General features: G+C 45.7%; 1 protein-coding gene and 1 long non-coding RNA gene across 3 annotated transcripts in view; one reads left to right on the top strand and one right to left on the bottom strand.

Annotated features, from left to right (window-relative positions):
• Positions 1-1,030: 1,030 nt before the first annotated feature.
• LOC138282668 (uncharacterized) lies at positions 1,031-19,666 on the bottom strand. Its single transcript, XR_011200982.1, has 3 exons — positions 19,636-19,666; positions 4,363-4,435; positions 1,031-1,088 (listed from the first exon to the last, which is right to left on the bottom strand). It is a non-coding gene; the product is annotated as an uncharacterized lncRNA (long non-coding RNA).
• Positions 17,239-24,248, top strand: part of CDH17 (cadherin 17) — a 371,516-nt gene continuing 364,506 nt past the window's right edge. The window contains exon 1 of one of the 2 annotated variants that reach the window (XM_069220475.1): positions 17,239-17,390. The gene's annotated coding sequence lies outside the window, so the exon portion shown is untranslated. The remainder of the gene's footprint in view (positions 17,391-24,248) is intronic. The other variant, XM_069220476.1, reaches the window with a different exon arrangement.

The raw sequence follows: 24,248 nt of genomic DNA, 5'->3' as shown, positions 1-24,248 counted from the left end.
GTACATAATACTGGGGGGGGGAGTCCCCTATGATGTGGAACATTAGACTTAGGCAGTCACTGTAGTTGAAACCAAAAGTTGATGAATGTCAAAAGGGAAAAATGTGAACGGGCATACAATCATTATGGAACCACTTGTCCTGTAACATATGGCACATGACAAAAATGTTTTTGTTTCAACGTTTTTGGTAGGCTGAGACAGAACTTAGGAACGAATAAAGAAGTGCGGTACTAGGAGGTGACTGATTGGGCACTGGCAGGGAAGGGAAAGACATCTTGTTTTTGTTTCGGTTTCCAATACATTGAAAGCTTTGTAAATGCCACATTAACAGAATCAGACGCACATTGCACAGCCAACACTGCAGTGTCAAATTTAACCATGCTGCCTTTATTTGGGATCATGGCCATAGGTCGTGAAATGCCATGGGCAGGGAGGTCATGGATGATGATGGGTGGGATCTGCCTCACTTAATAAATACAGGGGCAGATTTAAGAAATGTAGTGCTGCACCCAGTGCAGCGCCCCTTTTCTTGCACCCCTTAGCACCCTCCTCCCGCCAACATGTGTGCACCATATTTAGAATATGGCACACCATGGCGTAGGGTAGGGGCCAATAGCATCAACATTTTTGATGCTATTGATGTACTGTTCAGGCTTAGTGACAAAATTTTGGCGCAAACCCTGAACAGTATATTGGGGACCACTGTCACCAATGGTGTGCCCCCTTTTAACGAGCAGGCGTTACAAATGCTACAGAAAATGGCGCAAATAAATCTTTTACATTTCTTTGCGCCATTTTTTGGCCCCCACTGACGGGGGAACAATTAAAATATACATTATGCTTGGCAGAGGCAAATTATGGTACAAGGGTTTCCAAAGGGGTGCATGCAAACATACAAAAAACACAACACTAATGTGGTGTAAGGAGGCGCTAGGCCCTTTTAAATCTGGGCCACGCTGGGTATATTAGTAATTGTCAATAACCAAGTAATGTGACTTACCACTGCCCATCCTTGCCACCGCAGAGACTCCCTCTTCAGCTGCTGTTGTGTTGTCTGGCACTGGTCCTGGCACTGGTGGTCTGTGCAGCTAGAAAAAAGATTACACATTTTAGACGCCAGATACACCTCTCCCTTCTTAATTTTTTTTTTGGCAAAATACAACCATAATACATGACTATAATCCCATCTATCACTTTGAGCATCTTGTTGTTTGACAATGTCAGAAAAGCCAGTATTCAAGCCAACCATAATGGAGGGGCTGAGCTATGATGATGACTGAGTCATTTGAAGCACAGTGAAGGGGTAGAATAAATTGGTCAATAAAAGACATATGGTTTTGCGTGGCATTTGCAATGAGACCATCCTCATACTACTTTCCTGCCATGCTGCACTGTTATCAAAACTGTGGGATTCTGAATAGTACATACAATACAACAAAACACTGGGGGGGGGCGGTGGGTCACAGTAGCCATGGTCACTCTTTAGTCATTTGAGTATGAGCAAGAAATAGAAACTCTTCTCTACAAATAAGCATAGAATAGCTTGCTTGGGTCTACAAGCTCTAAAACCTTCACAGTAGAGTACCTAATCTATTGCCTTAGTTTTACAATGCCAGTCCACAGGGTATATAAGTTAAGAGGGAAAGCTTAGTAACCAAGCAAAAGAAATCTTAAGCTACAGATTAGTATACAGGAGAAATTCAGCTACAGAAACAAGAAATAAAGAAAAAAGGATAATGCAGGGAGGGAAAATATGAATAAGCATTAAATAGAATGAATAGGATTTGAAGAAAAAAGTCACTGTATAAGAGAAAGGAAGACAAATAATTTTAATGTGGAGAGGTAAAAGTTAGATAAATAAATAAATCATATTAACAAGAACTTACTGGGGCCAGCACAGCTGTCAGCCGTGGGAAACAGCCTTTTCTACGCAGCTGGAGCAATGCATAGCATAGCCACGCAGGTGTTACCACGCTTGCCTGAACCACGCGAATGCGTGGTTGAGGCACCATGCTTATGCGTGGTTCAGGACACTATGGGGTAGTGTTTAGGACGGGGTAGGTTTCAGGGTTCGGAGGGGGTCTGGGTAGTGTTTAGGACAGGGTGGAGTTGTTTTTAGGACAGGGTAGGTTTTAGGCTTTAGGGTGGGTGCAGGGGTTTGGGTAGTTTTTAGGACTGAGTGGGGTAGTTTTTAGGACAGGATAGGTTTTAGGGGTTAGTGTAGTTTTTAGGACAGATTAGGTTTTAGGGTTTACAGAGGGGGTTTGGGTAGTTTTTAGGACAGGGTGGAGTAGGTTTTAGGACAGGGTAGGTTTTAGGGTTTAGGGTGGGGGTGGCGTATTGGGGTAGTAAATAAGGACAGGGTAGAGTATGTTTTAGGACAGGGCAGGGTAGCTTCTAGGGTTTAAGATGGAGGGTTAGGGTAGTTTTTGGGACAGGACAGGACAGGGTAGGCTATAGGATTTAGGGTAGTTTTCAGGACAGATTAGGTTTTAGGGTTTACAGACGGGGTTTGGGTAGTTTTTAGGACAGGGTGGAGTAGGTTTTAGGACAGGGTAGGTTTTAGGGTTTAGTGCGGGGTCGGGGTTGTTTTTAGGAAAAGGTGGGGCAGTTTTTATGACAGAGTAGGTTTTGGGGTTTAGGGTGGGTGCAGGGAGTTGGGATAGTTTTTAGGACAGGGTTGGGTACTTTTTTAGGCAGGGTAAGTTTTAGGGTTTTGGCGGATGCGGTGGGTCGGGGTAATTCTTAGGACAGGGCAGGGTAGGTTTTAGGGTTTAGGGCAGGGCAAGGTAGAATTTAGGGTGAGGTGGGGAATAAGGGGAGTTTTTAGGACAGGGCAGAGTAGGCTTTAGGGTTTAGGGCAGGGGTGAGGGGTTGGGCAGTTTTTAGGACAGGGTGGGTCGTTTTTAAAACAGGGTAGGTTTTAGGGTTTAGGGTAGGGGTGAGGTGAGGTGGCCGGGGGGGCTGTATCATACAACCAGGCACGGAGGTACCACACATACCTTTACTAAACATAATTTTGCAATGGAATTTGTGTAAAGGCATGCGTGGTAAAGACGCATTTGTGGTCCCAACTGCGTTGTTAAGCCATGCGTGGTTCTGTCATACAACTGTCAGCCATGTCACTGGTGGTGGCAGTGGTATTTCCACCCGCTGTGGTACTGGTGATAGTACCCACCTTACTGCCATCCCAGCCCGACCCTCTGCTACCCTCTTCTTGCCCTTGGTGATAATGTAAGAAATAAAAAAGATAACAAAAGTAGTTTAGTGGTACAGTTAATCTCCTAGGAAATATTTTGACAGGTAAAGGCAAACATGGTAACATATTGAAATGTACTTTTCTAAATTAGATCATCACTATTATCAAGTTAGCCTAGTCCTAATTTCCTAAACCTTTGATGGGCCAGCTCTGTCAGTCTCCCTTTTCACTGCATAGAAGCATACTCGACATCACAGGGAGATTGCTTGTGACTGTTCGAGCTACATAAAAAGAAAGACACAGAGAATGCTGACTCACTGATATTACTACTACCATCACAGTACCACTATCATAGGTACAGGAGGACAGAAGAGGAGTCAGCATGACTTCTTAAACAATCAGCCCAAGTGAGTGCCTACAGCAACGAGCAGAACTAGGTAGCACTTCGCTCAAATTGGATCACATAATATTCGTAACGTTATGTGAATTTACCTTACCTCGGAGTGTGAGCAGCTTACTATTTGAAAAAAATAGCATTGTAGAACACTACAAAATTAGTAATAATTACTAGTACTAACCAGACCCCGCCACCTGGACACCCAGCAGTTTGAGCAGGTCCTGCTCCCAGTAGAGGATGTAGACCAAACGGTGTGTCAGCTTCTGCTGAGTGGGTTGAACCATAGTACGCCTATGCATGCTCCTCCAGACCAGCTGATGCTTGTCAGGTCTCGCCAATCTACCACCATACTTAACCCGCAGAACATTCGTGCTACACTGAGCAGGGCCATTCTAAAAGGTTCCATGGCCACAAGACGTTTCAATTTACCAACTTGGTGTTACAAGCGGCATCAGCGGATCTTGAAGACTGCATCTGCATTCTGTAAGGGTTGCTGGACTAGTGTTTTCCTTGCCAAGATCTCATGATAATTCAAGGAAGCCAGTGAAGTGCGTTTGCAACATTCCGAGTGACACACTTCACCTCAGTTATTACAGTGGAGCGTCATGCCTCTATGTGTGCGCATGTATTTTAGTCTTAGTCAGAATAGTTTTGTTCTTTGAGCGCGTGTCAGGGAGGTAGTGTCTTGTTTGGGTGTCAGTGCTGTTGGTGACTAAAACTTGAAGTTTTGAGAAAGGAGAGCTCTGTGAAGAAAATAAATACTTACCAGAAGCTTTCAATCCTGGCGAGGAGAAAGGCATCGGCATTTCATCATCCATTGGGTCACGCAAGTACCAAATCTTAAGAGGTTAAAAAAACCAAAGATGATTATTAAGTACTAAAGTTATTTTTGTGTAAACAATGGATATACAGTATAATGCAACGAGTAAGCTGTAGAGATATTTGAAGAGCTAAGAAAAAGAAAGAATAAACAAAAGAAAAAACAAGAGGGACAACATTTTAATAACAGATAAGAAAGCAGCAATAGAAAGAACAGAAAAGAAAAAAGAAAAAAAATGTTTTACAAAAGACTTTTCAATGTAAATTGTCAAAGAGAAACTAAAGACCCTAGTCTAGAGGATAAGAAAGTCAAACTGAGAATTATCCATATATAAGTAAAACGTCTAGAACAAGGAAGAGTGTAGGGTTATTTTTGGTGTAATTTTGTACTGCAGTTCACCCAGTGCCAGCAGCTCACTCTAAAACCAGTACAAGCAGGCTGTAGAGAGTAGCGAGTGGATCCTGAGAAAACTAGACAAGGCAGTCTCTTCTCTCTATCCCCAACCCTTTTCCTCCCATGAGCACTGAGTCCTTCATTATTATAGTGAGGGTTGAGGGGGTTCTGGGTGAGGAATTGGGAACTGTGCTTCATTCTACTCCTGTGAAGCACTGGCTATAACCCAGTCAGTATATTGATTCCTGACAATGCTGCTGCAGCCAGACTCACTCCCGGCCCTTCCACTTGCTGCCAGCATGGAGGGAAGATGGCTCTGAACAAAAAAAACACAATGCAGCCACTTCCTCCTCGCTGAAAATGGAGCAAGGCTGCACCCCCTGCATTGGTGCTGCTTCTCCCACGCTCTACCATGGCACTGGGTGGGAATAAAAAATAAAAAAAGACAGGAAAGAGAAGAAATAGAGAGGAAGAAATTAGGAAGTTAGGGGAAAACAAAGAGGGGGACAAAAATTGACAGAAAAGTTTAAAAAGGCAAAAATGTAAAATACACAAACACATAAATGTAGGAAGTTGGCTCTGTATGTGCTATTTCAAAGTAAGGAATAGCATGCACAGAGTCCAAGGGTTCCCCTTAGAGGTAAAATAGTGGTAAAAATAGATAATACTAATGCTCTATTTTGTGGTAGTGTGGTCGAGCAGTAGGCTTATCCAAGGAGTAGTGTTAAGCATTTGTTGTACATACACATAGACAATAAATGAGGTACACACACTCAGAGACAAATCCAGCCAATAGGTTTTTGTATAGAAAAATATCTTTTCTTAATTTATTTTAAGAACCACAGGTTCAAATTTTACATGTAATATCTCATTCGAAAGGTATTGCAGGTAAGTACTTTAGGAACTTCAAATCATCAAAATTGCATGTATACTTTTCAGGTTATTCACAAATAGCTGTTTTAAAAGTGGACACAGTGCAATTTTCACAGTTCCTGGGGGAGGTAAGTTTTTGTTAGTTTTACCAGGTAAGTAAGACACTTACAGGGTTCAGTTCTTGGTCCAAGGTAGCCCACCGTTGGGGGTTCAGAGCAACCCCAAAGTCACCACACCAGCAGCTCAGGGCCGGTCAGGTGCAGAGTTCAAAGTGGTGCCCAAAACGCATAGGCTAGAATGGAGAGAAGGGGGTGCCCCGGTTCCGGTCTGCTTGCAGGTAAGTACCCGCGTCTTCGGAGGGCAGACCAGGGGGGTTTTGTAGGGCACCGGGGGGGACACAAGCCCACACAGAAATTTCACCCTCAGCAGCGCGGGGGCGGCCGGGTGCAGTGTAGAAACAAGCGTCGGGTTTGTAATGGAAGTCAATGGGAGATCTAGGGATCTCTTCAGTGCTGCAGGCAGGCAAGGGGGGGGGTTCCTCGGGGAAACCTCCACTTGGTCAAGGGAGAGGGACTCCTGGGGGTCACTCCTCCAGTGAAAGTCCGGTCCTTCAGGTCCTGGGGGCTGCGGGTGCAGGGTCTCTCCCAGGTGTCGGGACTTAGGATTCAAAGAGTCGCGGTCAGGGGAAGCCTCGGGATTCCCTCTGCAGGCGGCGCTGTGGGGGCTCAGGGGGGACAGGTTTTTGTACTCACAGTTTTAGAGTAGTCCTGGGGTCCCTCCTGAGGTGTTGGATCGCCACCAGCCGAGTCGGGGTCGCCGGGTACAGTGTTGCAAGTCTCACGCTTCTTGCGGGGAGCTTGCAGGGTTCTTTAAAGCTGCTGGAAACAAAGTTGCAGCTTTTCTTGGAGCAGGTCCGCTGTCCTCGGGAGTTTCTTGTCTTTTCGAAGCAGGGGCAGTCCTCAGAGGATGTCGAGGTCGCTGGTCCCTTTGGAAGGCGTCGCTGGAGCAGGATCTTTGGAAGGCAGGAGACAGGCCGGTGAGTTTCTGGAGCCAAGGCAGTTGTCGTCTTCTGGTCTTCCTCTGCAGGGGTTTTCAGCTAGGCAGTCCTTCTTCTTGTAGTTGCAGGAATCTAATTTTCTAGGGTTCAGGGTAGCCCTTAAATACTAAATTTAAGGGCGTGTTTAGGTCTGGGGGGTTAGTAGCCAATGGCTACTAGCCCTGAGGGTGGGTACACCCTCTTTGTGCCTCCTCCCAAGGGGAGGGGGTCACAATCCTAACCCTATTGGGGGAATCCTCCATCTGCAAGATGGAGGATTTCTAAAAGTCAGAGTCACCTCAGCTCAGGACACCTTAGGGGCTGTCCTGACTGGCCAGTGACTCCTCCTTGTTGCTTTCTTTGTTCCCTCCAGCCTTGCCGCCAAAAGTGGGGGCCGTGGCCGGAGGGGGCGGGCAACTCCACTAAGCTGGAGTGCCCTGCTGGGCTGTGACAAAGGGGTGAGCCTTTGAGGCTCACCGCCAGGTGTTACAGCTCCTGCCTGGGGGAGGTGTTAGCATCTCCACCCAGTGCAGGCTTTGTTACTGGCCTCAGAGTGACAAAGGCACTCTCCCCATGGGGCCAGCAACATGTCTCTGGTGTGGCAGGCTGCTGGAACTAGTCAGCCTACACAGACAGTCGGTTAAGTTTCAGGGGGCACCTCTAAGGTGCCCTCTGTGGTGTATTTTACAATAAAATGTACACTGGCATCAGTGTGCATTTATTGTGCTGAGAAGTTTGATACCAAACTTCCCAGTTTTCAGTGTAGCCATTATGGTGCTGTGGAGTTCGTGTTTGACAGACTCCCAGACCATATACTCTTATGGCTACCCTGCACTTACAATGTCTAAGGTTTTGTTTAGACACTGTAGGGGTACCATGCTCATGCACTGGTACCCTCACCTATGGTATAGTGCACCCTGCCTTAGGGCTGTAAGGCCTGCTAGAGGGGTGTCTTACCTATACTGCATAGGCAGTGAGAGGCTGGCATGGCACCCTGAGGGGAGTGCCATGTCGACTTACTCGTTTTGTCCTCACTAGCACACACAAGCTGGCAAGCAGTGTGTCTGTGCTGAGTGAGAGGTCTCCAGGGTGGCATAAGACATGCTGCAGCCCTTAGAGACCTTCCTTGGCATCAGGGCCCTTGGTACTAGAAGTACCAGTTACAAGGGACTTATCTGGATGCCAGGGTCTGCCAATTGTGGATACAAAAGTGCAGGTTAGGGAAAGAACACTGGTGCTGGGGCCTGGTTAGCAGGCCTCAGCACACTTTCAATTGTAAACGTAGCATCAGCAAAGGCAAAAAGTCAGGGGGCAACCATGCCAAGGAGGCATTTCCTTACACAACCCCCCCCCAAACGAAAGAGGATGAGACTAACCTTTCCCAAGAGAGTCTTCATTTTCTAAGTGGAAGAACCTGGAAAGGCCATCTGCATTGGCATGGGCAGTCCCAGGTCTGTGTTCCACTATAAAGTCCATTCCCTGTAGGGAGATGGACCACCTCAACAGTTTAGGATTTTCACCTTTCATTTGCATCAGCCATTTGAGAGGTCTGTGGTCAGTTTGAACTAGGAAGTGAGTCCCAAAGAGGTATGGTCTCAGCTTCTTCAGGGACCAAACCACAGCAAAGGCCTCCCTCTCAATGGCACTCCAACGCTGCTCCCTGGGGAGTAACCTCCTGCTAATGAAAGCAACAGGCTGGTCAAGGCCATCATCATTTGTTTGGGACAAAACTGCCCCTATCCCATGTTCAGAGGCATCAGTCTGCACAATGAACTGCTTAGAATAATCTGGAGCTTTTAGAACTGGTGCTGAGCACATTGCTTGTTTCAGGGTGTCAAAGGCCTGTTGGCATTCCACAGTCCAGTTCACTTTCTTGGGCATTTTCTTGGAGGTGAGTTCAGTGAGGGCTGTCACAATGGATCCATATCCCTTCACAAACCTCCTGTAATACCCAGTCAAGCCAAGGAATGCCCTGACTTGAGTCTGGGTTTTTGGAGCTACCCAGTCCAGAATAGTCTGGATCTTGGGTTGGAGTGGCTGAACTTGGCCTCCACCTACAAGGTGGCCCAAGTAAACCACAGTTCCCTGCCCTATCTGGCATTTGGATGCCTTGATAGAGAGGCCTGCAGATTGCAGAGCCTTCAAAACCTTCTTCAGGTGGACCAGGTGATCCTGCCAGGTGGAGCTAAAGACAGCAATATCATCAAGATAAGCTGTGCTAAAGGACTCCAAGCCAGCAAGGACTTGATTCACCAACCTTTGGAAGGTGGCAGGGGCATTCTTTAAACCAAAGGGCATAACAGTAAACTGATAATGCCCATCAGGTGTGGAGAATGCTGTTTTCTCTTTTGCTCCAGGTGCCATTTTTATTTGCCAGTACCCTGCTGTCAAGTCAAAGGTACTTAAGAATTTGGCAGCACCTAATTTATCTATGAGCTCATCAGCTCTTGGAATTGGATGAGCATCTGTCTTGGTGACAGAATTGAGCCCTCTGTAGTCCACACAAAACCTCATCTCTTTCTTTCCATCTTTGGTGTGAGGTTTGGGGACTAAGACCACTGGGCTAGCCCAGGGGCTGTCAGAGCGCTCAATTACTCCCAATTCCAGCATCTTGTGGACTTCCACCTTGATGCTTTCCTTAACATGGTCAGACTGTCTAAAGATTTTGTTTTTGACAGGCATGCTGTCTCCTGTGTCCACATCATGGGTACACAGGTGTGTCTGACCAGGGGTTAAGGAGAAGAGTGCAGGAAACTGTTGTAGGACTCTCCTACAATCAGCTTGCTGTTGGCCAGAGAGGGTGTCTGAGTAGATCACTCCATCTACTGTGCCATCTTTTGGGTCTGATGACAGAAGATCAGGGAGAGGTTCACTCTCTGCCTCCTGATCCTCATCTGTTACCATCAACAGATTCACATCAGCCCTGTCATGGAAGAGTTTAAGGCGGTTCACATGGATCACCCTCTTGGGGCTCCTGCTTGTGCCCAGGTCCACCAAGTAGGTGACCTGACTCTTCCTTTCTAGCACTGGGTAAGGGCCACTCCATTTGTCCTGGAGTGCCCTGGGAGCCACAGGCTCCAGAACCCAGACTTTCTGCCCTGGTTGGAACTCAACCAGTGCAGCCTTTTGGTCATACCAAAACTTCTGGAGCTGTTGGCTGGCCTCAAGGTTTTTGGTTGCCTTTTCCATGTACTCTGCCATTCTAGAGCGAAGGCCAAGTACATAGTCCACTATGTCCTGTTTAGGCTCATGGAGAGGTCTCTCCCAGCCTTCTTTAACAAGGGCAAGTGGTCCCTTACAGGATGACCAAACAGAAGTTCAAAGGGTGAGAATCCTACTCCCTTCTGTGGCACCTCTCTGTAAGCGAAAAGCAGACATGGCAAGAGGACATCCCATCTCCTTTTGAGTTTTTCTGGGAGCCCCATGATCATGCCTTTTAATGTCTTGTTGAATCTCTCAACCAAGCCATTAGTTTGTGGATGGTATGGTGTAGTGAATTTATAAGTCACTCCACACTCATTCCACATGTGCTTTAGGTATGCTGACATGAAGTTGGTACCTCTGTCAGACACCACCTCCTTAGGGAAACCCACTCTGGTAAAGATACCAATGAGGGCCTTGGCTACTGCAGGGGCAGTAGTCGACCTAAGGGGAATAGCTTCAGGATACCTGGTAGCATGATCCACTACTACCAGGATATACATATTTCCTGAGGCTGTGGGAGGTTCTAGTGGACCAACTATGTCCACACCCACTCTTTCAAAGGGAACCCCCACCACTGGAAGTGGAATGAGGGGGGCCTTTGGATGTCCACCTGTCTTACCACTGGCTTGACAGGTGGGGCAGGAGAGGCAAAACTCCTTAACCATGTTGGACATATTGGGCCAGTAGAAGTGGTTGACTAACCTCTCCCACGTCTTGGTTTGTCCCAAATGTCCAGCAAGGGGAATGTCATGGGCCAATGTTAGGATGAACTTCCTGAACAGCTGAGGCACTACCACTCTCCTAGTGGCACCAGGTTTGGGGTCTCTGGCCTCAGTGTACAGGAGTCCATCTTCCCAATAGACCCTATGTGTTCCATTTTTCTTGCCTTTGGACTCTTCAGCAGCTTGCTGCCTAAGGCCTTCAAGAGAGGGACAGGTTTCTTGTCCCTTACACAGCTCCTCCCTTGAGGGTCCCCCTGGGCCTAAGAGCTCAACCTGATAAGGTTCAAGCTCCAAAGGCTCAGTTCCCTCAGAGGGCAGAACTTCTTCCTGAGAAGAGAGGTTCCCTTTCTTTTGCTGTGTTGCAGTTGGTTTCCCAACTGACTTTCCTTTCCTCTTGGTAGGCTGGGCCATTCTTCCAGACTCCAGCTCTACTTGTTCACCCTGTGCCTTGCATTGTGCCCTGGTTTTCACACACACCAGTTCAGGGATACCCAGCATTGCTGCATGGGTTTTTAGTTCTACCTCAGCCCATGCTGAGGACTCCAGGTCATTTCCAAGCAGACAGTCCACTGGGATATTTGAGGAGACCACCACCTGTTTCAGGCCATTGACCCCTCCCCATTCTAAAGTAACCATTGCCATGGGATGTACTTTTTTCTGATTGTCAGCGTTGGTGACTGTGTAAGTTTTTCCAGTCAGGTATTGGCCAGGGGAAACCAGTTTCTCTGTCACCATGGTGACACTGGCACCTGTATCCCTCAGGCCCTCTATTCTAGTCCCATTAATTAAGAGTTGCTGTCTGTATTTTTGCATGTTAGGCGGCCAGACAGCTAGTGTGGCTAAATCCACCCCACCCTCAGAAACTAGAGTAGCTTCAGTGTGGACCCTGATTTGCTCTGGGCACACTGTTGATCCCACTTGGAGACTAGCCATACCAGTGTTACCTGGATGGGAGTTTGGAGTGGAACCTTTCTTGGGACAGGCCTTGTCTCCAGTTTGGTGTCCATGCTGTTTACAGCTATGACACCAGGCCTTTTTGGGATCAAAGTTTCTACCCTTGTACCCATTGTTTTGTGAAGAGGCTCTGGGCCCACCCTCCTGTGCAGGTTTTTGGGGGCCTGTAGAAGACTCTTTACTATTTTTAGTTTTGGTTGTCTCATCACCCTTCCCCTGGGGAGTCTTTGTGACCCCTTTCTTTTGGTCACCCCCTGTTGAAGTCTTGGACACCCTTGTCTTGACCCAATGGTCCGCCTTCTTTCCCAATTCTTGGGGAGAAATTGGTCCTAGGTCTACCAGATGCTGATGCAGTTTATCATTGAAACAATTACTCAATAGGTGTTCTTTCACAAATAAATTGTACAGCTCATCATAATTACTTACACCACTGCCTTGAATCCAACCATCTAGTGTTTTCACTGAGTAGTCAACAAAGTCAACCCAGGTCTGGCTCGAGGATTTTTGAGCCCCCCTGAACCTAATCCTGTACTCCTCAGTGGAGAATCCAAAGCCCTCAATCAGGGTACCCTTCATGAGGTCATAAGATTCTGCATCTTTTCCAGAGAGTGTGAGGAGTCTATCCCTACACTTTCCAGTGAACATTTCCCAAAGGAGAGCACCCCAGTGAGACCTGTTCACTTTTCTGGTTACACAAGCCCTCTCAAAAGCTGTGAACCATTTGGTGATGTCATCACCATCTTCATATTTTGTCACAATCCCTTTGGGGATTTTTAACATGTCAGGAGAATCTCTGACCCTATTTATATTGCTGCCACCATTGATGGGTCCTAGGCCCATCTCTTGTCTTTCCCTTTCTATGGCTAGGAGCTGTCTCTCTAAAGCCAATCTTTTGGCCATCCTGGCTAACAGGAGGTCATCTTCACTGAGAGCATCCTCAGTGATTTCAGAAATGTGGGACCCTCCTGTGAGGGACTCACCATTTCTGACTAACACAGTTGGAGACAGGACTTGAGGGGTCCTGTTCTCCCTATTTAGGACTGGAGGAGGGACATTGGCCTCCAAGTCACTAATTTCTTCCTCTGTGATGTCATCATCAGAGGGGTTGGCTTTTTCAAACTCTGCCAACAGCTCCTGGAGCTGAATTTTGGTAGGTCTGGAGCCAATGGTTATTTTTTTGATATTACAGAGAGACCTTAGCTCCCTCATCTTAAGATGGAGGTAAGGTGTGGTGTCGAGTTCCACCACATTCATCTCTGTATCAGACATTATTTTGCTAAAAGTTGGAAGACTTTTTAAAGAATCTAAAACTGTTTCTAGAATCTAATTTCAAACTTTTAACAACCTTTTAAACTCTAAAAGACAATGCTAAACAGGGACTTAACACACAAGGCCCTAGCAGGACTTTTAAGAATTTAGAAAAATTTCAAATTGCAAAAATGAATTTCTAATGACAATTTTGGAATTTGTCGTGTGATCAGGTATTGGCTGAGTAGTCCAGCAAATGCAAAGTCTTGTACCCCACCGCTGATCCACCAATGTAGGAAGTTGGCTCTGTATGTGCTATTTCAAAGTAAGGAATAGCATGCACAGAGTCCAAGGGTTCCCCTTAGAGGTAAAATAGTGGTAAAAATAGATAATACTAATGCTCTATTTTGTGGTAGTGTGGTCGAGCAGTAGGCTTATCCAAGGAGTAGTGTTAAGCATTTGTTGTACATACACATAGACAATAAATGAGGTACACACACTCAGAGACAAATCCAGCCAATAGGTTTTTGTATAGAAAAATACCTTTTCTTAATTTATTTTAAGAACCACAGGTTCAAATTTTACATGTAATATCTCATTCGAAAGGTATTGCAGGTAAGTACTTTAGGAACTTCAAATCATCAAAATTGCATGTATACTTTTCAGGTTATTCACAAATAGCTGTTTTAAAAGTGGACACAGTGCAATTTTCACAGTTCCTGGGGGAGGTAAGTTTTTGTTAGTTTTACCAGGTAAGTAAGACACTTACAGGGTTCAGTTCTTGGTCCAAGGTAGCCCACCGTTGGGGGTTCAGAGCAACCCCAAAGTCACCACACCAGCAGCTCAGGGCCGGTCAGGTGCAGAGTTCAAAGTGGTGCCCAAAACGCATAGGCTAGAATGGAGAGAAGGGGGTGCCCCGGTTCCGGTCTGCTTGCAGGTAAGTACCCGCGTCTTCGGAGGGCAGACCAGGGGGGTTTTGTAGGGCACCGGGGGGGACACAAGCCCACACAGAAATTTCACCCTCAGCAGCGCGGGGGCGGCCGGGTGCAGTGTAGAAACAAGCGTCGGGTTTGTAATGGAAGTCAATGGGAGATCTAGGGATCTCTTCAGTGCTGCAGGCAGGCAAGGGGGGGGGTTCCTCGGGGAAACCTCCACTTGGTCAAGGGAGAGGGACTCCTGGGGGTCACTCCTCCAGTGAAAGTCCGGTCCTTCAGGTCCTGGGGGCTGCGGGTGCAGGGTCTCTCCCAGGTGTCGGGACTTAGGATTCAAAGAGTCGCGGTCAGGGGAAGCCTCGGGATTCCCTCTGCAGGCGGCGCTGTGGGGGCTCAGGGGGGACAGGTTTTTGTACTCACAGTCTTAGAGTAGTCCTGGGGTCCCTCCTGAGGTGTTGGATCGCCACCAGCCGAGTCGGGGTCGCCGGGTGCAGTGTTGCAAGTCTCACGCTTCTTGCGGGGAGCTTGCAGGGTTCTTTAAAGCTGCTGGAAACAAAGTTGCAGCTTTTCTTGGAGCAGGTCCGCTGTCCTCGGGAGTTTCTTGTCTTTTCGAAGCAGGGGCAGTCCTCAGAGGATGTCGAGGTCGCTGGTCCCTTTGGAAGGCGTCGCTGGAGCAGGATCTTTGGAAGGCAGGAGACAGGCCGGTGAGTTTCTGGAGCCAAGGCAGTTGTCGTCTTCTGGTCTTCCTCTGCAGGGGTTTTCAGCTAGGCAGTCCTTCTTCTTGTAGTTGCAGGAATCTAATTTTCTAGGGTTCAGGGTAGCCCTTAAATACTAAATTTAAGGGCGTGTTTAGGTCTGGGGGGTTAGTAGCCAATGGCTACTAGCCCTGAGGGTGGGTACACCCTCTTTGTGCCTCCTCCCAAGGGGAGGGGGTCACAATCCTAACCCTATTGGGGGAATCCTCCATCTGCAAGATGGAGGATTTCTAAAAGTCAGAGTCACCTCAGCTCAGGACACCTTAGGGGCTGTCCTGACTGGCCAGTGACTCCTCCTTGTTGCTTTCTTTGTTCCCTCCAGCCTTGCCGCCAAAAGTGGGGGCCGTGGCCGGAGGGGGCGGGCAACTCCACTAAGCTGGAGTGCCCTGCTGGGCTGTGACAAAGGGGTGAGCCTTTGAGGCTCACCGCCAGGTGTTACAGCTCCTGCCTGGGGGAGGTGTTAGCATCTCCACCCAGTGCAGGCTTTGTTACTGGCCTCAGAGTGACAAAGGCACTCTCCCCATGGGGCCAGCAACATGTCTCTGGTGTGGCAGGCTGCTGGAACTAGTCAGCCTACACAGACAGTCGGTTAAGTTTCAGGGGGCACCTCTAAGGTGCCCTCTGTGGTGTATTTTACAATAAAATGTACACTGGCATCAGTGTGCATTTATTGTGCTGAGAAGTTTGATACCAAACTTCCCAGTTTTCAGTGTAGCCATTATGGTGCTGTGGAGTTCGTGTTTGACAGACTCCCAGACCATATACACTTATGGCTACCCTGCACTTACAATGTCTAAGGTTTTGTTTAGACACTGTAGGGGTACCATGCTCATGCACTGGTACCCTCACCTATGGTATAGTGCACCCTGCCTTAGGGCTGTAAGGCCTGCTAGAGGGGTGTCTTACCTATACTGCATAGGCAGTGAGAGGCTGGCATGGCACCCTGAGGGGAGTGCCATGTCGACTTACTCGTTTTGTCCTCACTAGCACACACAAGCTGGCAAGCAGTGTGTCTGTGCTGAGTGAGAGGTCTCCAGGGTGGCATAAGACATGCTGCAGCCCTTAGAGACCTTCCTTGGCATCAGGGCCCTTGGTACTAGAAATACCAGTTACAAGGGACTTATCTGGATGCCAGGGTCTGCCAATTGTGGATACAAAAGTGCAGGTTAGGGAAAGAACACTGGTGCTGGGGCCTGGTTAGCAGGCCTCAGCACACTTTCAATTGTAAACATAGCATCAGCAAAGGCAAAAAGTCAGGGGGCAACCATGCCAAGGAGGCATTTCCTTACACATACACACACAGTAATGCAATAAATGTAAAATAGGGGAGAATAAGTATGATAAAGTAAGGATTGCAAAGATAGAGTGTAGATTAAAAAGTAGGCCCAGCACCACGCACAGAATAGGAAAAACGTTTCTGCTCGCCTTAGAAACGCGGAGCGCGCTCCTCACACCACTCAGCGTGAACGGCCGGCCTAGCTCAACTCCCCCCCTTCATGGAGTTAGGCAGAGTTCACCGAGTTTTTCGGTCACTCCGCAGAATTCTGAGTGGTGGAACTCCGTGAGGTGCGCCACCCCAATGTAAATTTGTAATGTTCATGCTGGAATAAAATTATTTCCACATATTTAATCTAAAGTCATAGTTTGAAACGGTTTAGGAATGTAAGCTCAAAAACCTTGTATGGGTTTTTACATATTGAATACTGCCACACTTTGGCATTAATATTATGATGTGCATGCCAACCTGAACTGTTTACGTATTCCTCATTAAAACTGTTCGGCTTCAGCATGACATAGCAACTTTAAACATGTCTTTGGGGCACAAAACACTCCAGCGCTTCTCAACTATTTTGTGTACTCTTGTAATGTTTAGGGGTTCTGTCAATCAATTGTTGTTGTGCACAGACATCTATTTTATTTATTCCTTTTTTACTTTCACATAGCGCTTTAATGGTCGCTTTGTACTCTTATGTAGTGCTTTTGCATCCCAGCGGTATAGGGTGTTTACAGGGATCGTTTTCTGATTGCTTGCAAGCAGTTTACACAAGGACAACCGCAAAGATTGCACAAAAGAGTTTCGCGGTACAGGTGACAATGTTCAGAGTTGGAGGTTATCAGCCTGTGCACAGCATATAAGTGACCCCTGGAGGGAACGTCCAGTTTTAGTTAAAGGTGTGGAGCTCTGCATAAAAAATAAACTGATTTGCAGAGTTGATGAGTGACTGTGCTGGACATGTAGTCATAGTGGTGGGGATTTTACGCATGTAATTGTGAAATAACTGTCCACACTCTAGCAAGGCAGGATAAGCTTCAATGCTGAAGTTTAACAGAATGTGGTTCAATATACAAATGTGCTTAAATTATACAAAGTGCATGTGAAGTTTCAAACATGAAGCATCACATTGGGACGGCGTTCAAAGTCCGAGTGTCCACAAATCGAAGACTGTCCTCTTCACACCCACATAAAGCGTTGTACAATTCTGAGCAACAACAGGGAAGCGACTCCGTTTATAGGAAACCCCTGCATTGCACCCCGAGATGACGCCGATCTTCAGTTCTTCTTTGCAAAGCAACTAAACAAAGATTGCTCGGCACAGAAGGAAGATAAAACAACAGAACTAAACCTGCGGCAGGAAAGGGGCGGGTTGACAGTTGGAGGGAAAAGGTGGCAGCATTGCTAGAAATAAGTCTCCTGCCCCACCCTGCCATAAAAAATGATTTATCCTGTTAATGTTTGGCCAGGACTATAATGATAAGCTGGATACGTAGATTACAGTCCACGTAAACTCCAGAGGGGCACCCTTGAGCCCAGAAGAGCGGGGCGTTTATTTGGAGGAGGTATTCCCACCTGGATCAGGTAAGAGCATGTTTCTTCCTTTCCAAGGGTCGCTGTTCATGCACTGCCTTCACGTACAGCGCTCCGTTGCGTGGCACCTGGGTTAGCGCTCTACAAATCTACTTACTACAGTTGCCCGCAGCTATAGGCTGTGTGTGTGGCTTTAGGATGAGCACAGAAATACATTTGCAGTTGTTTGCGCCTGAAGTGTCGGAAGGTATAGGAGTGTCTCACCCAGTGGCGTAACAAAGACCCGCGCAGCCCCCGCGGTGCAGTGGGGGGACGAGCTCCAGGGGACCGCCTCAGCCACAGTACGCTGTGCACGGGCGGCAGGCCCTGACTGGGTCCAGTGGAGAGGAGACCCCCTCCAGGGGCTTCGCAGTGGAGCCCCTTCAAGTTTCTTTACGCCACTGGTCTCACCCAGAGCACTGGAGCGTGCGTGTTCACACAAGAGGCAACATTAATTCGTATTATCGACCACTGAATTCCTGTAATGTATGCATTTTGCATTAGCGTCTCTGGAATCCCGCAGGCAGCAGCGAGACTTCCTCCCACCGCCCTATGTACAGTACAGCAAGACTTAGGGCTACCTCGCAAAACGCGGTTGTTCTCATGTCTTGGGGGAGTGGGTTAGTGGGGGAAGCAGGGTGTTGTGAGGGGGGGGGGGAGGCAGGGTAACTCTGGTACACACATTTAAAATCTTTTGCTTCGTACGTACAGTAGTGCGATGTCACTTTCTGTGTACTGCAGGAAGTGACCTCTCAATCCTCCCAGTCAGAGAGTTCCAACCAATTCCAGGATGTGGTAATGTGCGACAAGAATGTTTCTGCATATTTGTTCTGCAGCGGGTTTTTTTTTGTGGTGGCAATGCCTTCTGCCTTCGTAGGTGTTGCTGTGTTTTCGATTTGCATTTTGTGCAATGTGATGTGTTGTGATATGGTTGCTGTGTAGCGTTCTGTTTGACTGCTTTGTTGCCCTGATTCATTCTGTTTTAATTGTGTTAAGTTACTTTATTTATGCGATTGTGCTATGCTCTATTTTTACTTTAGCTATGGCAACATACTCTTCTTTTCCAGCCAAATGAACACGTACACAACACGTGGAAACAATGGCATTACCAAAGTGACTGAACTTTACTGCATTTAAAACATAACTTTTTTCCGTTAAACGGTACATCACAATTCCGGTCCTGCCTTTGCCAGGTACTCTATCCCTTGGGCCAATGCTACAATTACATTAATAACATGAGCAAGGTGAGCTGGGGCGAGAGCTGTTTAAGTGAGAATTTCTTGTGTTTGCACACTGGTGCAGAGGCACTTGTCTCTGTAGGCACTTGTGCTGTGCCCCAGTGACTACTTCCTGCTGCACCCTCCAAATGACCAAATAAACAATGGATCTCTCCGATGAGATAATTGTAAACTTAATAAAAATAATTACTACTGCCAGTAGCGTCGCCCTTGGTTGAAAAAGCTAGCATGCAAGCATTAGAAATTCTCACCAGCAAGCAAGATTTTCTGAAACAAATCGACTCTACTTTAAGTAAATCCCCAAAACGAGAAAAATAAAAAATGCTGACACCACCAGAGTCTCTTTTGAATTGTCCTTTCAATTTATGGTTCAGACTTACTATTTTAGTAATGCGTGAATTCCTGTTGTATAAATCGGGGTTTCACCTTACTTTAACTCGTGCTGATTGATACCTTAGGTATTTCTGCACATTTTTTGATCTACTGTGTATTTTCATATCTGTATTTTATGAAATCTTCCAGATAGCATGGCCTTTCTGAGCTAAAGAAAACTGTGATAAATGAACAGGTAGATGAGACTTGTTTTGTCGCAGGCAAAAATAGTGCCTGAGTCCTCCATCACTCAAATATATTCATTTTCAAATATCTGTGAGTCATTTTAGGACTATAGATTATATTTGCCTGATACACCTCTAGCTTTCCACTTGCACAGATCATATGTTGAAGAGGGACCGTGGACACATGGTTTAAGTATGTGTTTCCATCAGGATAAATCAAGCTGTAGATATTTCTCTTTATGAACATAAAACCATTGACCTAGTTTCCTCTTTCCCCTAAGTCCATTTCATTGATTTCAGTCTTTCCACCATAGCCCGCTGGGGGTAATGCAGGCAGAGCTGGGCCTTGCTAAGGTTTGCTCTCCTTCAGTAGCGGCATCGGGTTAAGAGCAGCCCTGTCACACGACACATGGAAAGGGTGTGGCTGACCATTCACTTCACCTTAGATAAGTAATTACTTACAGGAAATCTCCATTTCTCCAAAGTCCTTCTCTTTCTCATCCCAGCTCTGATAAGAGTGTAAGGACTGGGACGAAGAAGGCAGTTGAGGAGGTGACATCTCTTGTTGCCGTGGTACCCCAGAGCCAGTGCTGCAAAGAGCTTCTGTCGTCCACATATAATTTAATTTCAAACCAACATATTTTTTCAATTGACTCAACCACTTTTTTCAAACTGGCATTATCTTGGTAACCCGCCCTTTTTGGTTCCCTCCTGCCAAGTTTCACAGCTTAAAAAGTTACCAATAATTAAAAACTTTGCCATATTCACAGAAAAACTTCCTTATCTAACCTCTACCTTCTTAGAAAACTCAAACTATTTTTACCCGAGTTTAGAAAAATTGTGCAAGTGTAACTCTTATGAGACACGGATGACTGCAATACACTGAATGCAAAAGTTCTCACTCTTCCCCATTCTCCATGCTGTAGTAGAACGTGTAAGAAACACCATCCTTTGCCTTATGGAAGATTTGCACTCTCTACTCTTAAAGCCAGGATACATTGCAAAGTGGCTTGATTTACCTACAAATGGCAATTCTCATAATGTAATGAATAGAGAATCAAGATTTCATTAAAGACACGGAGGTTAGCATTATGCATTACATCTTTTAATGCAACTTTAAAGAACCTTAAAACACTAGAATCAGAACCATCGAGGCCACAGATATCCTCCTCTCTGAACATTCCTCCTCTTTTAATGTGAGGAATCTTCTTCTTCTCTCTGCCTCTTTTGCAACAAGTTATCCTCCATCTTTTGTTCCAAAAAAACTTCCTCCCAGGTTCATCTGCAGACAAAACATCTACTCGTCACCAACATCCTATTTTATAACAATATTTCTTAACAATAATATGCCCAAAGTATTGAAACAGCTTTATACACAAACCTATTATATATCAATTATTTCTATTTGTTTTTTAATATCTATTTTGGGTTAAGGTGGGCGGGATAATGTTAGCCTCCGTATCTTTAATGAAATTTTGATTGTCAATTCATTACACTATGAGAATTGCCATTTCATTGTAAGACCGGAGGCTACCAATATGCATGTTGAAAGCCCTTCAACACTGCATTATACACATGGTTTATAAGTCGGAAATAATGTATTTTAAACATACTAACATTTGTCCAATCTGCTGCTCTTAGAATCTCCTCCAGTCTACCACCAGACAAGTGCATCTTACTTGCCATGGTCCCTCACACAGAATGCGACTTGAATACTGACACATCCACACCACTTTCTTTCATTACAGTTTTAACCCACCTTGAAAATGTTGCAGTACTTTCTGCACCAAATGGTTTCACATAAGAGATCAGCAATTGATTCTCTTCATGTCTTCTATACTCTAAAACTCTGTTCTCATATTCCATCATGCATTCCACCACACATCATTTCTTTTCATCTGTAAACATTGGATAAAAGATAGACTCTGGTATAGTCTTTGTTCTCTTCAATATTTCAAAATACACTCTGTCCGGACCCAGCACCTTACTTACCTCTAATGCTTTTACATCTGAAACTCTTGTGCGTTATACTAGACATAGTAAAGTTGCTAACTTCTCTTAAAGTCTTGTCAAGTCTAAATATATATTTGAGGCCACCCCAAAAACAAAGACACCACCAAGTTAACATCCTATAACACATCATAACGTGGTCTGGGTGGTCTTCTTAATCTCATACTCTTTAAGATTTTGCACACCATAAAATTTCTACCTATAGACTTACCATCTACATGAGCACGACCAGCTGAAAAGGTTCATCTGTAACAATTCATGGTTCGATAACACAAACCTTCAAATTTCTCACCCAAGAAATTCACCACTTCCACTATAGGAGCCTCCACGGGATCCAGACTGTTTCCATGTACCAACAAACCCAAACTTTCCAAATTCCCTTTTATCTTCTCCTAGTCCCTGGAGCCCAGGACCCTTCAAGCAACTCTGGGGCTCTATGCAAAAGTCCCTTGAAACATCTAGCTCTCCTGACACCTTCCAAACAAGAAGGTTCAGCACTTCACTCTATACCGATGGATGATCCTCTCCTTCTGCATTCTTTAATAAACCTTCCCTTGCTGGAAATAAGAAAGGTTCTGCATAAGCTAACTCCAGGAAACCAAACCTGTGAAACTCAGAATGGAGTCACCAAAACTATCTGACATCTCTCCTGTCTCACCTTCAACAACAACCTCTGTATCATTGCGAACAGAGGAAATGCATAGACTTTCTCCCCTTTCCAAATCTGGTGAAATGTCACTATTACTGACGCCATAGGATCCGGCATCCAACTGTAAAAGTTCTCTATCTGATAAGTCAATTGACTAGATCCACCTCTAATGTACCCATAAATCTGTTTATCCTGCAGAAACAACTGTGATCTAACTTCCAGTTGGTGACATCCCTCAGATGTCTTGAATTCCAATCTGCTGTCAGATTCCAAACCCCTGGCCAATATTCTGCCTTTACTGCTGTCTTGTGTTCCAGGCAAAAATTCCAAAACTCTATTCTGTCAATAGGTATCTGGTTCCACTCAGTCTGTTGATATAAGCAACAGCCGAAACGTTGTCCATCCTCAACAACACTGATTGTCCTTCTACACTTCTCCTGAAACCTTTCAACGCATACAACCCAGCTTTCAACTCTAAACAATTTATATGACTCAACCTCTTCTCCATTAACCACAGTCGACCTATCTGTTGAACACCTAATTGTGCCCCCGCCACTCAGACTTGCATCTGTCTCTTAAACTAGATTTGGAGCACATCCAAAAATTGTGTGACCATCCACGTCTCCATATGCTTTATCCACCAAACTCTTCCTTTGCATCCATATCCAAGGGGCGAGGCCATGCGTTCGCCTCTAATAGACGGACCATATGGGTTTTTGTGAGGGTTGCAGGCTACGTGTCCATCCCCATGGTGAGTTGTATGTGCGTGAGTTGGGTTGTAGTAGGGATGGTTGTGAGAATGGATAATTGGCTTTCGGTCAATTGTGAGCGTTCTTCAAAACGAAGGCTTTAAACTAGGTTTCTTTGGGTTGTGAATGAGACATGGTGCAGGAATGTTATTATACTAGGTTTTAAAGCCTTTAACCAAAGCGCTTCTCTTACGCTACATTTTGCGCCACATAACAGCCACCTCCATAACCTATCCACGTGTATCTGATATTCCTTCTAAAGAGGGTATCAAGAGACTCCACTTCAACATTATGTTTGCTTACATTGTCATGATGTAAGTAATAGTTGTGCTGAAAATAATTGGATGCGATGCCTACCTATCGTGAAGTCTAGTTCTCCAGCGAGGCTGCAGCAGGCCTACCAGAGAAGGCTGTTGTGGCATGATCTTCTGAGGTTTGGGAGTAGAAATGTGACAGGTTAGCCAGAAATTATTAGTTTATTTGTAGGACTTGAAGTGGCAGCAGTAGTTTCTGTGCAAGGCAAATTCCATGTCGTACATGACATGCCATAATTTCCAGCTCTACTTACTTAGTGTTTTATATAGCGTAGACATGACCCAAGAATATCAGAGTGCTGTACATATGACTGGATACAAAAACCAAAGATACATAACAAGAAAGTACATAAAGCATAGACTAAGAATTCAACCAGGATATGTTATGATTTTACAGAACCATTATTAAGCATCCACCGGTCTTATATGAAGCACTGACAGAGAATCTGCAAGCTGGCTTTCTGAGACTGCTGTGAGTCAGTTTAGATCCATGTACCCTGGGGGTGGAGTGTTTGTGTGGGCATTCTACTGGGACAATTGGCGATTCAGCCCAGTATTGGTATTAATGTCAATTGCGGTTCCTTAGGGGACAGGCTATCCAAGACTTTCAGAGGAATCTGTTCTTTGGAATCTTTTTCACATCTTTTTTTTAAAGTTTGGAGTTTGATCGAATTTCAGGTGAAGCATTATTTATGTCCCTATGCCGATTCATTGAGTTTTACAACAGCGTAGTCAGAGACAATCTGTGGGCCAAATTGGCACCCTGCCACTCCTATTAAACGCCACTCTAAACCCATCCTCAGATACCTGGTTAAAAGTAAGTTGACGGCAGTGTAGGCCATGTCAGATAAGACTCCTGCTAGTAAAGGATTAAATCCAGACTGCATTCTAGCCCTTCTTCTATTTAATGTGTACCTAACCGACATTACACTTGTACTTCATTCAGCAAGAGATTTTCCACTGCTGCTAGTGGGTACTAAAATGCAAATATTACAATAATTGGATGATAGTCTTGTTGGGTCGGACGGCCGTTGGTTTGCAGATATCTTTCGACGCTGTAGCGAGTTACTGTGTAATAATCAACTTTCAAATTGATCTGTCTGAAACTAAGGTCACTGTTTTCGGTTGAAAAATAAGCAAAAAAGGCTCATAGTTCTTAAACAAAGAAAGACTGGGGAGTGTTTCTTCCTACAAGTATCTAGAAGACTTGGGTAGATGAGAGGGCTATCTGCGGCTCATGTGCAAGCCCAAGAGACTTCGGCCCAAATTCTGACTTATGCTTAAAGAATCTGATCTGGCCAGGCATAACTTCTTAGACAAAGGTAGTCATTTGTAAATCAATGCCAGCTTTGA

The sequence above is a fragment of the Pleurodeles waltl genome, chromosome 2_2, assembly GCF_031143425.1.
Source record: "Pleurodeles waltl isolate 20211129_DDA chromosome 2_2, aPleWal1.hap1.20221129, whole genome shotgun sequence".
NCBI classification, from domain to species: Eukaryota; Metazoa; Chordata; class Amphibia; order Caudata; family Salamandridae; genus Pleurodeles; species Pleurodeles waltl.
The sequence above is the reverse complement of the archived record's forward strand: the minus strand, read 5'-3'. Positions and strand labels throughout refer to the sequence as shown.